Raw genomic sequence first — 15,629 nt, forward strand, 5'->3', positions numbered from 1 at the left:
ACCCTTTTCGAATCCATTTAGCCGATCTCCGGGTTTGGCGGTAGCACTTTTAGCTGTAGCTTAGCATAGACTATTGAATCTGATTAGACCGTTAGCATCTCGCTCAAAAATGACCAAAGAGTTTCTATATTTTTCCAGCGCCTGAAAATAGTCCCCAGCTAGGTAACTTCCAATAAGCCTATTTTCAGGCGCTGCGTAATATCATTGCGCCTGCTGCACTCATGGTACGGCAGCAAAGTTCCTTGATTATTACGCCGGAGTGAGAGTATAGTTCCTAGCCATATCGGCCTAGAAAATCGCAGCTTTTCATTTTCCGTCGGTCTTAGTGCACGATGAAACTACAGAGGAGTCAAGTTTTAAATAGGAAAAATATCAAAACTCTTTGGTCATTTTTGAGCGAGATGCTAACGGTCTAATCAGATTCAATGATCTATGCTAAGCTACAGCTAAAAGTGCTACCGCCAGACCCGGAGATCGGCTGAATGGATTCGAAAACGGTAAAACTGAACTGTTTAACTCTAGGGGAGTTGGAAAATTTGCATATTTTCAAAAATAGTGGAGTGTTCCTTTAAATAGACACAATAAAACACCCAATTACATCCGTTTATACAAGTATCCCACGGGAACTACAGGTGCATCTCAATAAATTATAATGTCGTGGAAAAGTTCATTTATTTCAGTAATTCAACTCAAATTGTGAAACTCGTGTATTAAATAAATTCAGTGCACACAGACTGAAGTAGTTTAAGTCTTTGGTTCTTTTAATTGTGATGATTTTGGCTCACATTTAACAAAAACCCACCAATTCACTATCTCAACAAATTAGAACACTTCATAAGACCAATAAAAAAAACATTGTTAGTGAATTGTTGGCCTTCTGGAAAAGTATGTTCATTTACTGTACATGTACACAATACTTGGTAGGGGCTCCTTTTGCTTTAAATACTGCCTCAATTCGGCGTGGCATGGAGGGGATCAGTTTGTGGCACTGCTGAGGTGGTAACGACATTCTAATTTATTGAGATGCACCTGTATCTATAGTTCTATACACATGAACAATTACAATAGCTAAATGTAACATACGCAATCTGTCGCGGTTATTTCCCGCAATGCAAACTATAATTAGGCCCCACCAACAAAGTTAAATGTCAACTCGACTTAAAAACATATATTGTGGTATTTGTGACGGTTAAATCTTTGATAAAGTGATACACGATGACTTTATTTGTCATGCTTTATCAACGTAGCGCCCAAACCGCAGTGGAAAAGCAAGATAGCGGCACACTGTTGCTATGGTTACACAGTCCCGCAAAAATAAACGCTACGATTCATTACTAAATAATAATAATTTAAAAAAAACATTATACTTGTTTGAAAAAACATCCGGATCAACATCCGGAATTTGTATCACGTCAGAAAAAACAGCAGCTTGACATCACCTTTTTTTGGGGTGGATACTCCTTATTCTCTTAGAAAATCCCTGATTACCTTACTGTCTCTATAACGGTCTGAAATGACCTTTGTGAGTTGAAAGGCTCCGCGGTCCTGCCCTTTACGAGGGGTGATTAAGTCATTCCAACTAAAATTTAATTGGCACCAAGTACAACCCCCCTACAGTTTGCGTTCCTATAGTGAGGCATTTGGGCAAACAGAAAAAAAGTGATTGGATGCATCTCTTTAATGTAGGGCAACTCACAGCAACCTGTTACTCCTTCTTCACCACAGAGGGTGCTCAGATAATTACAACAAGCAGTAATCCCTTGTCTTTGCACATGCTCAGATCAACTCCCCTTGCAGCCAGTTTGTGCATGGCAGTGACAGGCTCTCTTTTAAACACGTAAACAAACTCAGTGGTATATCATGGAATGTGCAGGGGGTAAAATGAAACTACTGAACGGTTATTCTGGGTCCTGTGAATCTGCAGTTGGATACAGAGGCAGACTGTCACTCTGTACACTTAAAGCTCATATTTTTATACATTTATATACATTGCTTAGGTGACTATAAATATAAAAATAAAAATATAAAACATATTTAAACTATATTTTAAAATATGATTTTTTATTTTTATACTATATATATAAAGCAGGTAGAATAAAATAAGGTAATTAAAATATAAGTAATAATGAAGGAAAAGTAAATACAAAAATACTACTAGAAAAATACTATCTAGAAAATGCAAAAAGCATGCAGGAAGGTTTGGCTGGGAAAATGAGCGATAAATGCAAGAGATTTCACACACATTCATACTGCAAATGAGTATGAAACATTCATACTGCAAATGAGTATGAAACATTCATACTGCAAATGAGTATGAAACAGACACCGCTGCCAACAAACACACACACACAAAATGAAATATCTGTATCTGAGTCATGAAGGGAATATACCTCCCACCATGTCTAAGTAGATGGGACATGTTAAAGGTGTTGTAGGAGCAACAAGTGCACCTCCTGGTGGACTAAAGAAGAGCACGCAGGAGCAACAGCCATTGACTTGATACTTGACTGGTATAATTCAAACTGCAAACTCGAGTGCTGCAGAAATGTTTATTTTTTTTCTGTTCATTTTCAGTATTTACAATAAACTTGCATTTGGTTTAAAAGAGCATATTTCTTCTAACTGAAAGACTGACTAAAATAAATGAAAACATCTTAATAATAACAATACATTAAGGATAACTGTCCAAGAAACTTACAGTATTTTTCAAAAAGCAATGTTCAGCCCGTGGGAGGGCCATCAAATGTAACTTGTATGTGCTGCGTTTTTTTGAGGTAAAATAGTCTCTGCGCCCTTGACAGTGAAGGCAGGGTTGTCCACCTGGAAAGAGAAGGTGGTGGCCTGTTGAAAGACATTCTTAAAGGAAATCGAGACACTGGAACCTGAGCTGATGGCGAAGGGACCCTGAGCTTTAGGTGGGGTGCAGATGCCATACAGAGGGAAGACATACTCCCCTCCAAAGTCTGAGCAGATGGTGAGCAGGCTTTGGATGTCTCCCACTTGGCAAGGTTTGAAATGGACCATCACACTAATATCTGTGCCAGTTTGGTTCCCCGCTGCTGCTTTAAAGTTATTTTCCACCCACAGTGAAGTTTGGATTGTCCGTCTGAATTAGAAACTAGATTTGAGTGGAATGTTTATAGCAAAGACATTAGAATTTAAGCTGCTGATGTCATTCTAAACCAGTGAAATAAATGCAGTTCAATGTTGTTTTAGTCCCACTGACTTTAATTTTACAGACAAAAACAATTGAAACATTAAAATATATTTTTTGTGTGTGTGTTCAGAAGAAACTCATTCAGGTTTGGAACAACATAAGGGTGAATAAATGATAGCAGAATTTTCATTTTTGGGTGAACTTTCTCTTTAGGACTTTTATCTCAAAGATAAATTTGGCTAGGTGATAATGGCAAAATAGGGGCTCGTACCTTGCATATACATTCAGTCTTGACACAGGAAAAGTGGGTGAACTTAGCCATGACACTGTGTTTGCAGCCAAGTGGTGCTCTGAAATATAGAGGCTTCTCAAAGGGTGCAGGCAGGGCCTTCAGTTGAAGCTCATAAAAGAAGTGTCCGAGTTCAGTAGCATACAACACCAGCCGGGCTGTGGACTCTCCCTCACAGAGAGGCTGATATTCAAATGTCAATGTAATCTAAGCAATAAAAACAACAACAACAACAACAACAAAAAAACAAGACTTTTTAAGAACAACCATTAAATACCAGATTCACCAAAGCAAAACCTCCTTGGTTTTTCATTTGTTGGCATTGATAGACAATTTATTTCTTTTTAATTTTTAGGATATTTTTTAAACATCTTATAGGAAAAGTCTGTCCAAAAATTAAACTGCTGTAATCATTTAATGCAATCACATTAAATAAATGTTTGGAATAGCTTGAGGGTGAGTAAATAATGACAGAATTTGTCATTTTTTTTGGTTGACTAACCCTTAAAAAGATTATGGAGCCCAACATGCGGGAAAAAATAAGGTATTGTACAGAGAAATAAATGTTTTGGAAACAAATTCTTAATTTGTTAATCCATCTGGATCCATAAATAATGTTCAGAAATTGATTATTTATTTTACAACATAGGGCTAGATTTACTAACAGGATTTACTATAGACACGCATTGAAGACGTAGACAATTATTTTGCAGTTGACCTTACTGCATATGCATTTGTAGGAGTTTTCCTTTCAGATGCAATTTCAGAAATTTATGGGAGTATTTAAATGAATCATGCAACATGATTTACTAAAATTTGCAATAGTCAATTTACTGGTATTTGCGCCATTATTTAACACCTGAAAAAGCATGTCTTAACCTGTTTTGCTCCTTGTGTAGATTACACACACCTGATCGGTTCTGCTTGTTTGCGACCCTATGCTAATTTGCGCTGCTCTTGGTAGATTTGTTAGTCATTATGGAAATGATCTGGTGATCTGGCTGCATCCGTGTTCTTTAATTTGCACATTGTCAGTAGATTATTTTCCACTCCCATCTCTGAATTTATGGGATTGCAGTAAATCTGGCCCTACAGAGAATGTCTTTATATATCAACAGCTTTGTGTTTTTGAAGGTCCACCTACCTTAGACTGAGCAGGCACAAGAAATTGTGGAGGAACACTGATGTCTGCATTCTGGCACTCTGCAGAGAACGACACATCCACAAGAAGAGGGTTCTCCACCTCCACGGACCCTGACGTCATCTGCCTCACCCGGGTTGCCATTTCTATATTGCTGATCACTCCTGGAGCCATTGCTTTGAAGTTCAGATTGTAGAATAGGTACTCGCCTGCTGTCTCATTCTTGAAAGTCACCTGTCTAAGTGAGAATTATGATGATGTTTTATGGATCATATATTTGTTTTATAACCAAAGTAGTCTGCATTAGCACATTTTTTATAGGTGCATGATGGCACTTGCTTTAGCATTGTACTGGCCCTCTTTATAAGTAAAGAAGGAGAGTTTGTAATTCTTTGTATCCAGTGCAGGCTCATCTTCAGGGAAACAATGCCATCTGAACGATCTGGTTTGATGAGCTCGATCACAGCACGGAACTTGCACAGCAGGATATAAAACACAGAATGATAAAAAATAAATTATACTAAGAAGTGGAATATAATTTGCAACTGAGGCTTTATGTCAATGAAAGATTTTATGATCATTACAAAGTATATCCCAAGAGGCACTTATTGTGTGGCTTTTTTATAGGTACTTTCATGATTAACAATGTTTATGCATATGCAATAAGCGTATGTTTATGTGTAATGAATCAAGATTACGACAAAAATGTTTCTTCAACAGGATAATATGGCATTTTGCATATTGCATCAAATAATATAATTTTTTTTAGTGAATTCTAGCATCATTATCTGTTGATTTTGAAGTCTTTGAAATACATTTTAATTGACTGAGAAATAGTGTTTTGTTTTTAAACAAAATGTTTATGAGAAAAAATGGCCTATTTCATGAATGTGCAATACTGTATTGTGATTATTACATTTGCATGGTTATGTTTCTTTTAGATGAGGTACCTCTGAGGTCTGGGCAGCCAGTTATGGACAGTTACTGTCTGTGTGTGGTGGCTTTTGCATTTGATCTCTTCAGTTATTGTGCCTTCAGCCTTCGGGGGCTCAGCTGTGCCATGCAATATGTACAGTAATCCACTGCCATCAGGAAAGGAGAAGAACACAGAGCCCTGCACCACAGCAGAGGGAGGTGTCATTAACAGTGGAAAATAACATATAGGTTTTTTGTACTACCTTTGTTTTTTTTATAATGGCTATTTGGACATTTGTTTCAAAAATAATTATTGGAAATTATCATCTTGTGGAGAGAGTGTCATACCTCATGCCTTTCCCCATCTGCAGTCATGACCAACGGCTTGTATGTGATCTCATAGGTGTTCTGCTGCAGGAGCTCAATGAGGAGAGTGGGCGACCTGCTCCAGTGCTCTCCCTCTATGACACATTTCAGAGTCCAGCGCTGGTTAATGCGGTTGGGTAGAGCCAGAGACTGAGTACACTGACTGCGCACCTGACACACGAAATTCACCACCTGCTCACACAAAAGAGAAAGCAAGCAAGAAAAAGACAGTGACACAATGAATTAGCCTTGCTTTTTAACTTCAACATTTTTTATCAGCACACCTCATATTAGCAAATAAACAAGGTTTCAGTACTCACTAAAGAAAATTAGGACACACTGTAACATTTAGACTTGTGTTTTCTTCTGTCTCTGCAGCCCCTTACCTCTGTTGCAACCGGAGGGACAATGCAGGAGCCAGTGAGGGTGAGTTTTAATGGTTTGCCCCCCTCTATAGTACAGCAGAGATCATCATAGCGCAGATCTTGACTCAGCTCGGTAGGGGCAAAGGTCACTTCAAGGGATACTTCCATTCCTGGGGTGATGTAGCCTTCAGCAGGGAAAATGATGAAATCTGGAGCAAAGCTCTTTACATCCCATTTGAATCTGAAGAGAACAAAGAAAAGCTGAAGATGCAAAAATATAAATATATCTCTATTTGAGTCTATGTAATAGTAGAGTCTATTTCACTCAGATTCATTCATTTTCAGAACCAGCCACACATTTTAGATGCAACTAGTCACTGAATTTTAAGGTTTCGTGATCACGCGTGGATGTGTACCTTGCACCAATGTCCCCTGTGTTCTGCATGATAATGTGACGAGCGGCTTGGCAGCGCTGGACCACAGCTCCAAACTGCAGGTAGTCTGTGTCCAGTCTGACCTCCACTCCCTGACAACAGCCCTTCATGACCAGCAGGAGGGCAAACAGCACCTAGACACTCCAGCTGCAACTTCTCAGTGAAGGGAGGCATGCGCTGTTCAGGAGAAAAGATAAGCTCCACCACACAGCGGCCACCTCCCTCTTTAAAGGGTTAGTTCACCCCAAAATGAAAATTCGCCCATAAATTACTCACCATCAAGTCATCCTAGGTGTATATGACTTTCTCCTTTCAGACGAATCCAGTTGGAGTTAAATAAAAAATTGTCTTTGATCTTTCAAGCTGTTTAATGCCACTCAGCGGGTGTTGATTGTTTTGTTTTGATCTCTTCCCTGCGCTTCCGCGTGTGTCACTTCTGAGCTGCGCATGCGTCCATATGTCATCCGCCCGGAACTGCTTCCAGTGTACAACAGTGAAAGAAGAAAGTCATATACACCTAGGATGACTTGAGGGTGAGTAATTTATAGGCTAATTTTCATTTTTGGGTGAACTAACCCTTTAAGTGTCACCTCCCCTTCTGGACACACTGACAAGATCTGAAAAGCACAATGATTTTTTCTTATGTAATGTATGCAGCGCAGTGGAATGTATGCATGATGTATTAAGAAATGTTTATTGATTACCAAATTAGCACATTAGAATGTTTTCTGAAGGATCTTGTGACACTGAAGACTGGAGTAATGGCTGCTGTAAATTCAGCTTTGCCATCACAGGAATATATTACATTTTAAAATATATTCAAATAGGAAACAGTTATTCTAAATTGTAATAATATTTCACAATATTACTTTACAATTTACAATTTTGTTGCATTTTTAATCGAATAAATACAGCCTTGGTAAGCATAAGAGACTTCTTTCAAAAACTTAAAAAAAAATTCTACTTATAAGAGAGTGAGCAAGTGCACATGTATTACCCTAGAGTCCTGGAGAGAGTTATCAGAGTGTCTGCGAAGACTACAAGTCAGGGACGCATGCCTGTTGTTCACCAGAGGGATCAATTTCCGACTTTGCTGGCCAATCTGCACAGCTCCAAAATTGATCACTTTATGTGCTGAGTCCTCCAAATTAATCCAAGACAAAAACAGGGGAGGATGAATGTCTATTACATCAGGATGTAGATCCAAAACTCCCATACCCTTTATGTCTTTGTCACCTTCATTTCAACACCATGCAGGGCCGCTGCTGGCCAAATGGGTGCCCTAAGCAGGATTGTATTGTTGTGCCCCCCTCCCTCAAATATTATGGAATTTAAAAAAATAAAAAACTAATATAGGGGTCCAAATAGAACTTTAATAAAATATAAAAGTAAATAAATAAATAGTATTATTTACAAATTACAAATCTAGACAGTTACCTATGGCTATGATTTTATTAATACAGTTGTCTGATTGATTTTATAGTCTCAAGCATTCAGAAATCATGCAAAAGAAAATTAAGCAGTTTTACTACGATAAAACCATGGTTCATTTTTGTAAGGGTTGTGATGTCCACATGATTTTTGTTGAATAAATTACAGAGGCTGTGTCATCAATATATAGCAAAAAGGTGGCCAAAAATAAAAGATTAAGTGGATATTGTAATTAAATGTTTGGTCAATAGCCTATTAAACAAGGATTTGATTGTCTTGTAAGTGTAGCAGCAGCAATTACATGGCCTTTGGCTCCATTTGCAGGCATTTGTAATAACATGTAATGTACATAAATTGTTTATTTTGTATTACATTATGTATTTTAACAGTGTTATTGAATGAAACCATATAATTATTAATTAACCAATCATTATTGCCTCATTGTTTTTATATAATGCATTTTAAGTAATTTGAAAGCCTATTGTTGGCTTAGGTCTGTTTTTATAACCACAAAAAAATTATCATCTTAATACTTCTTTGTAATTATTATTTGAAGTAACAAAACCATGGTTAATTTGCGGTTACCATGGCTACAAGAACCATGATTTTTGGTTTTATTCGTGTTAAAACCATGGCTAATTTTCGTAAGGGAACATGGAAACTCAGAGAGAATATTAGATGCGTTGGTGGTGGTGAAATTATTACCAACATTAAAACACGTTGTTAAGGTCAACAGCCAAAAAAGTTTCACAAGATTATGAATGTGCCTGAAAGTGATGCACAGGCTTCGTTTTCACTATTTTTTCTTCTCGGCGCCGGATTGCTGATGTCTCTTCACGGGCATAGTTGTCCATCAATTATGATAATTTGCAGTCAGCCGCAAACATGAGGTGCGAGCGGTCGCGAGCGTGGATGTGGGAATGGCGCTTGGGCGTCACGTTTTTTTTTTTTTTAACAACTGGGATGGTGCCCTACGCAAACTGCGTACAGGGAGCGGCGGTACTGTGTTCCTAGGATCTCCACCACTTGTTTGGCACACTTGTTCATCTCAAAAACCACCTTCTCGTGGTAACGAACTGCTTTGCGCGGGTAGAATGAGACGAGAACCTCCACGGAACCACCAGGAGAAAGGACTTGAGGGGTGAAGCTGACCTCCAAGACAGGCGTGTTGGAGAACAAGCAGTCTAGACTGAATAAATACCATCGTATTATAAAAACAAACCATAAAACTTTGCTTTACACACTTTAAAATTCAAATATATATATAATTTCTACCTGATTCCTCTGCTGCTTCTGTTGCTAATCACCAGTGAGTGTGTAACAGGTACCATACCAACACAATATATGAAATGCCTTCCAAAGTTGTGCTTTAGGAAGGAAAATTCCAGATCTGGAGCCACAGCTGAGCCTATTAATGCACAACAGAATGTCGGCCCATTCTTTATCTACAAACAGGAAAAAAATTTAATGCAGAAAAGGAAAAATGATTTAAATAATATTTTGTTCAATAAGAAGGACAAAAAGGACATTAAATAATGGACAGGGTCTACCTTAATAGAAAAAGTCAGATCTTTGAGCACACATTTCCACTGAGGGCAAAAGGTCAAGGTGCAGGAACTCTGTCAACCTACAGCCACTGTGTCCAATTTAGGTTCCACCTGCAGGTGGGGCTGCAGCACTGCCGGCCCAGACAGATCATGTTCAACATCTAAACTGAATTTCCCAGGATTAGACACCGCAAATGAACATGTGGATTTATCATTTAGCTCCACCTATATAGGGAACAGATGACAGGAAGTGGCAGAAAACTTGATCTAAACATTTTATGCTGGAACTCTGCCAAAGACAAATCTCGCACACAACATACTGGCACACACACACTAACTAAGGGTGTATAAATAACTTCACATACATTTTTACCTGTTTGAAGTCCACAGGATGGATCTGGTTTGATAAGAGCTCTGTGATGGATCCCTCGGGGCTCTCATATCGCACATGGGCATTCATGCTGTAACACTCTCCCTTCACATTCATGGTCAGCGGCTGGAGCTTTCTCTGCACTGTCACTACTAGATTAAAAGCCACATCTCCCTCCCGAGTGGGAGTGATATGTATGACCAACGGGATCCTGTCAGAGGCAGATGTTAAGGAGTGTGAACAAGATCAGTGTTTAAATTCGAGATCAAATTGTAAACATTTTTTTTTCACCAAAAAGGATACGATTGTTATGTCTTAGACTTTATATGAATGAAATAACATACTTATCTTTAGGTGGAACTGTACCCTCCATAGGCTCTAGAACCAAGCTGTTCTGGTAGCCCTCAGAGTGGCACGAAGACTCTTGAACCATAAAATGGAAAGGTTGATCTTCTCTGTTCACCACAAACACAGTCTGATGAGCTTCAAAACCTGCAACCAAAAGCAGATGGACACTCCTGCTGAAAAGACTGGCATATGTTGCCAATAATGTAATAAAAAAAATTATAATTGTCAATTCTCTTCACATCAGTCACTATCTAAATCAGTTCTTCACTCTCCAGTCCTATCTTTCATAATTTGCATAAATATCTCAGTGGTTTTTTGTCCATACAATGAAAGTCAGTGTGGTCCTATGTTGTTTTAGACCCCGGTGACTTCCATTGTATAGACAAAAACAGTCTAAACACTCATTAAAATAACTTCTGTTGTGTTCCACAGAAGAATGAAAGTCATACAGGTTTGGAACAGCATGAGGGTAAGAAAATTATGACAGGAAGTTTAGAATTTAGAATTTATCATTTTATTGAAACCTCACCTAGTAGCAAACTGCCCAGATTGAGGTGGGCTCGATCAATATAGACAACAGGCTCATTAGCAGTTCCCACCAGCAGAAAGGGCAAAGACAAGTTGTCTTCAGGGATTAAGAAGGTCCAGAAGGATTCCACTAAATCTAGGTTGAGAACCTGGTACTCAAATGAGACCTGAAAACAGAGATGAAAATGTAATATCGATTCACGTCTGAAAAGCAAAATATTTGCAGTATGATTTGTTAAAATCTCAAACAATACACCTTCACTTCTTTCCCCGGCTGAATGGACTTGTTTGGTGTAAGGCAGTTGAAAGGAGACTTGCCTGAATCCTCACATCTCCAGATGAAAGAGTATGGCTTGTTTGTAGGATTAATAATACCAAATTCCCTGAGAGAAAATAATGCATTCATTATTTGTGCACTGCAACAATAAATCACCCATTTTTAATCGGGGACAAATCTGTCAGTATACTAATATATATATATATATATATATACTGTATATACTATTAAGATTACGTGACACCGTAGACTGGAGAAAAGGCTGCTGAAAATTCAGCTGTCACCACAGGAATAAATTACATTTGAAAATACATTAAAACACAAAACAGTTCATTTGAATAGTAATAGCATTTTACAATATTACTGTATACTTAACTTGTAAGTTTGATCAAATACATGCAAACTACAGTATATGTATAATATATTTATAAGTATATATAATATTTCAATAGTATACAGTATAGAAATATACATATGCACATATTATATTTGTTTGTAATATAAACAATGTGACTCATGGGGAAGTTGTGGCCTAATGGTTAGAGAGTCGGACTCTTCGAGTCTCGTACCGGCAGGGATTGTAGGTGGGGGGAGTGAATGTACAGCGCTCTCTTCCACCTTCAATACCACGACTGAGGTGCCCTTGAGCAAGGCACCGAACCCCCAACTGCTCCCCGGGCGCCGCAGCAAAAAATGGCTGCCCACTGCTCCGGGTGTGTGTTCACGGTGTGTGTGTGTTCACTGCTGTGTGTGTGCACTTTGGATGGGTTAAATGCAGAGCACTAATTCTGAGTATGGGTCACCATACTTGGCCACATGTCACGTCACTTTTTCATATTTAATTTTAAAGTAATTGCAACTTTATGTTTGTGACTTTATATAATACCTACCACTTTACAGTGTATCTCAGTTGTGACTTCATACAGTAACTTGCAATTGTGAATTCATATTTAATAACTGCCACATTATATCTCCCAATTGCAACTTTATATCTAACAATTGTGACTTTATTTACTTTTTATCTTACAATGTGACTTTATATCTTATTTTAAACAAAAAAAATTAAAATTGTTAGCAGTCAATGAAATGCCTCCAGTAGGCAGTTCGAATGTGAAATCTTTTTATATTAAAAGATGCACTACTGGATTTGCTTTATTCTAATTTGTGCTACTGTCATCTCTATCACTGATTCCATGAAACTCACCTTCCGTTTGGTTGGCTGTTGTGATGACTTGTCTACATCCACCCATTTAACAGTCCTGTGACAATCATCCCAGTCTGGGATCTGGCCTACAGGCTGCCGAAAGGTAATACTGCTGAGTTACATTTTATTGTTTGTGCGTTTAGCACAATGGGCTCCTCTGAGCAGAAGGTCACCATCACAACTTTGGAGCAATTGGCATGCAGGTGACCAACTTGTGGAGAAAAGCTCAGTTGTGGGCCACTGGGAAGCCATTCAAAGCACAGCACCTTGGAGCTGCTTGGGTTTGTCATGGTGAAAGTTTCTTGATAAGTGCGGCCTACATGACAGTCTCCAAAATCCAGAAGGTCAGACAGACCTGAGAGAAGCATTCAGAAGGGATAATTACCATAATTACCAACAGTGTGTTTTGAAACCAAAATTTGGTAATTTTGGTATTGGTACTTTGAAACCAAAATATACATAAAATAAATGGTACAATTTTTATTTTAATCATGGTTTAGAATGGTTAAGTTAGCAAAAATCACATTTTTAACTTGCACTTAGTATCCATGAAAAATACATGTCCTATTCATTACTTAATTTCAATGCTGTCCTGCTGAACTTTGCTGCCAATGTTGTCCAGGATGATGATGTCATGGTAACCCTCACCCACAAGCTGTACCACTGTCTGATCATACTGGTTATCCCTTACCATTAACTTCAAGCTGGCCTCAAACTTCTGAGCCATCTTTGGATGAAACCCGACCTGGAATTCTGCTTGTTGCCCAGCCATGAGGATCAGAGAGGCTACATGTGCTTGTGTCTCTGAAGAGGATCAAAAATGCAGTTATGTCACATACATTTGATTTTACTGTTTCTACTGCATATCTCATGCTATTGTTCTCTCTGCATATGGTTGCCTGCGTCAAGCTAAATGTTTATACACAAGTCATGGAAGAAATAATATTTTGTTCCTTCTCCTACACTACAGCACTTTGTAAAAAAGTAATAATCACAAAGCTTGAAATTACTTTATTAAATTTTAAAATATTCATATAGTTTATTATACAGCTCTCTAGAATACATGATTCTGATTGGTCAATGGCTCCGTTCTTTGATCAAACATCAAGGTACTGATCATTGCATTTCGTGATAAAACTTTAACCTATAAACAATGACACCCAATATAATGAACAGAACAAGATCCAAAACAATCTGCTTCTGTTTGTGTTATTGGTTTCATAGCTCATTTGAAAAGCAAATCATAACAGCATTGTGCAGAAATGAATGTCTATGACTCTTCATTTGTGTTTATGGCTTGCCTTCTCTGGGATTGCTTTCTATTTGTGAGGAGGACAGTCTGCAAACAGTGCCAGGAGCAGCTTTTAAAGTGAAAACTTCCAGGTGACATTGTAGAACAATGCTAACCTGTAAATACAAGGGAAGAATGGATTATTACAATGAAAATTAAAGTCAGAGAAATAGAAATTTAGCTGAAAACTAATTTTGATCATACTTGTGCAGGCACATTGCCATTGTTCTTGATCACTAATGGAAGAGTCTGCCCTCGTCCCACCAATAAGCGCTTAAACTGTAGCACTGGCTGACCTCGATTAGTCCTCTGAATAGGTCTCAGAACAGTGATGCAGGGCAAATTGTCTTCACCCATTAGATCAAACACCAGAGCTTTAGGTTTGGGGGCAGAAGCTTGACTGTGTTACAAAACAGAACGAGTAAAGCCTCAACAATCTATCAACAACCATCTAAACAGTTCAAACCTGTACTGAAAGCAGTTACCTTGTGGTCCCTTTCAGAACTGCCTCAAACACTGCATGATGTGTGTGCATAGTCATAGGAGAAAAGGTGATGGTGGCAAAAGCATGAGAGTGGCTGGGGATACACATCTTTGTAGGGGTCACCTCAAAAACCTCTGCATTGTGCATCGATGTCTAAAATGACAAAAAATAAATAAAAGATTAACACTGAACAAATAAAATATTACAAAACATATAAAACTGCTATATTTTTTTTTACATATACTGCAGAACAACGTCAATAGTGGCAGAAGCACTTCTCACAAACACACCTTGACTGTTTTGATGACCAGTCAAAGTTCGCAGGACACTTTCCCTGGATTGGTCAGTCAGAACTGGGCTTTGGCTGACTGACCCACCAGTACATTGTTGAAGACAAACTTGTCCTGTACATAGACTCCCATACTGTCCCGGTATTGGTCACACTGCAGCATGCTACTGTTCTTACAGATACGGTGCTCCTCAAAGATAGATAGATGTCTGTACTCGCTATTCATGTAAACAGTACAGCAACAGAGTGATCATTTTACACTATACTTCATACTAGTTTAAGCAGCTTTATTTTTAAGCAGCAAGTCATTCATGAAACATTGAGACCAGAGGCAGAGCTACACCATGGGGCCCACTGAGCCTAGAGGTGGAGCCGCACCAGAGGACCTACTGATGCACCTGGGGTGCACCTGCACCATAGGGCCCACTGAACCCCCAGAGACATGCACCATAGGTAGATATTTGTGGGTAGAGTTCAATGTAATAAAAATAATGGATGGCTAATATAAAATAAAAAATATAAAACATTATTTTAGCATTTCAAGACCAGAATATGAACCCTTTAACAAGTGATGATATATTAAATAGTTAAATAAGTTACATAAAATTGCTTCTTTGCTTTAATGAACAGGACAACTTAAGTCATCAAAATACTCAACTCTTATCAACCATCAAAGATAGAACAAAAAAACTATATATAAATACATAATAAGAGAACGTACTGCACAGAACATTATATGGAATCATTCATAGTCACAAACCTGGCATACAAATTTCTGCTATTAGCTTGTATGGAATCCCATCTGGTTTATAAGAGGGGTCTCTATCAGTGATGTATATAGCTAGACATTCCTCCCAACTACCTAGATGCTCTGCCTTGCAATCCATAGTAACTACTTGTTGGGCTCCAGGTGCCAGAATTCCAAAGCACGGAGACAATGAAAAAAACACCACATGTCAAATGCGTCTGTAAAAAAAAATATATATAAAAATTATTTGTAATATATTATTTATTAGATTGTTACTGTACACTCAATCAAGAACTGTAAATAAAGAAATACTTTTCTTACCTGTGCTGACATGCCAATCTCATTCTGCATAGTGTGTCGTAATTCACTGGCACTGGATGGTTTTGTAGTATAACTGTCTTTTGATGGCTTCTTACTTCCCAAGCTTAAAAAAAACAATTTAATG

General features: G+C 38.1%; 1 pseudogene; it reads right to left on the bottom strand.

The window, feature by feature from the left end:
* Positions 1-2,720: 2,720 nt before the first annotated feature.
* Positions 2,721-15,629, bottom strand: part of LOC107726443 (hydrocephalus-inducing protein homolog) — a 67,433-nt pseudogene continuing 54,524 nt past the window's right edge.

Source organism: Sinocyclocheilus rhinocerous, unplaced genomic scaffold (assembly GCF_001515625.1).
Source record: "Sinocyclocheilus rhinocerous isolate Xijiao unplaced genomic scaffold, SAMN03320098_v1.1 scaffold553, whole genome shotgun sequence".
Classification (NCBI taxonomy): Eukaryota; Metazoa; Chordata; class Actinopteri; order Cypriniformes; family Cyprinidae; genus Sinocyclocheilus; species Sinocyclocheilus rhinocerous.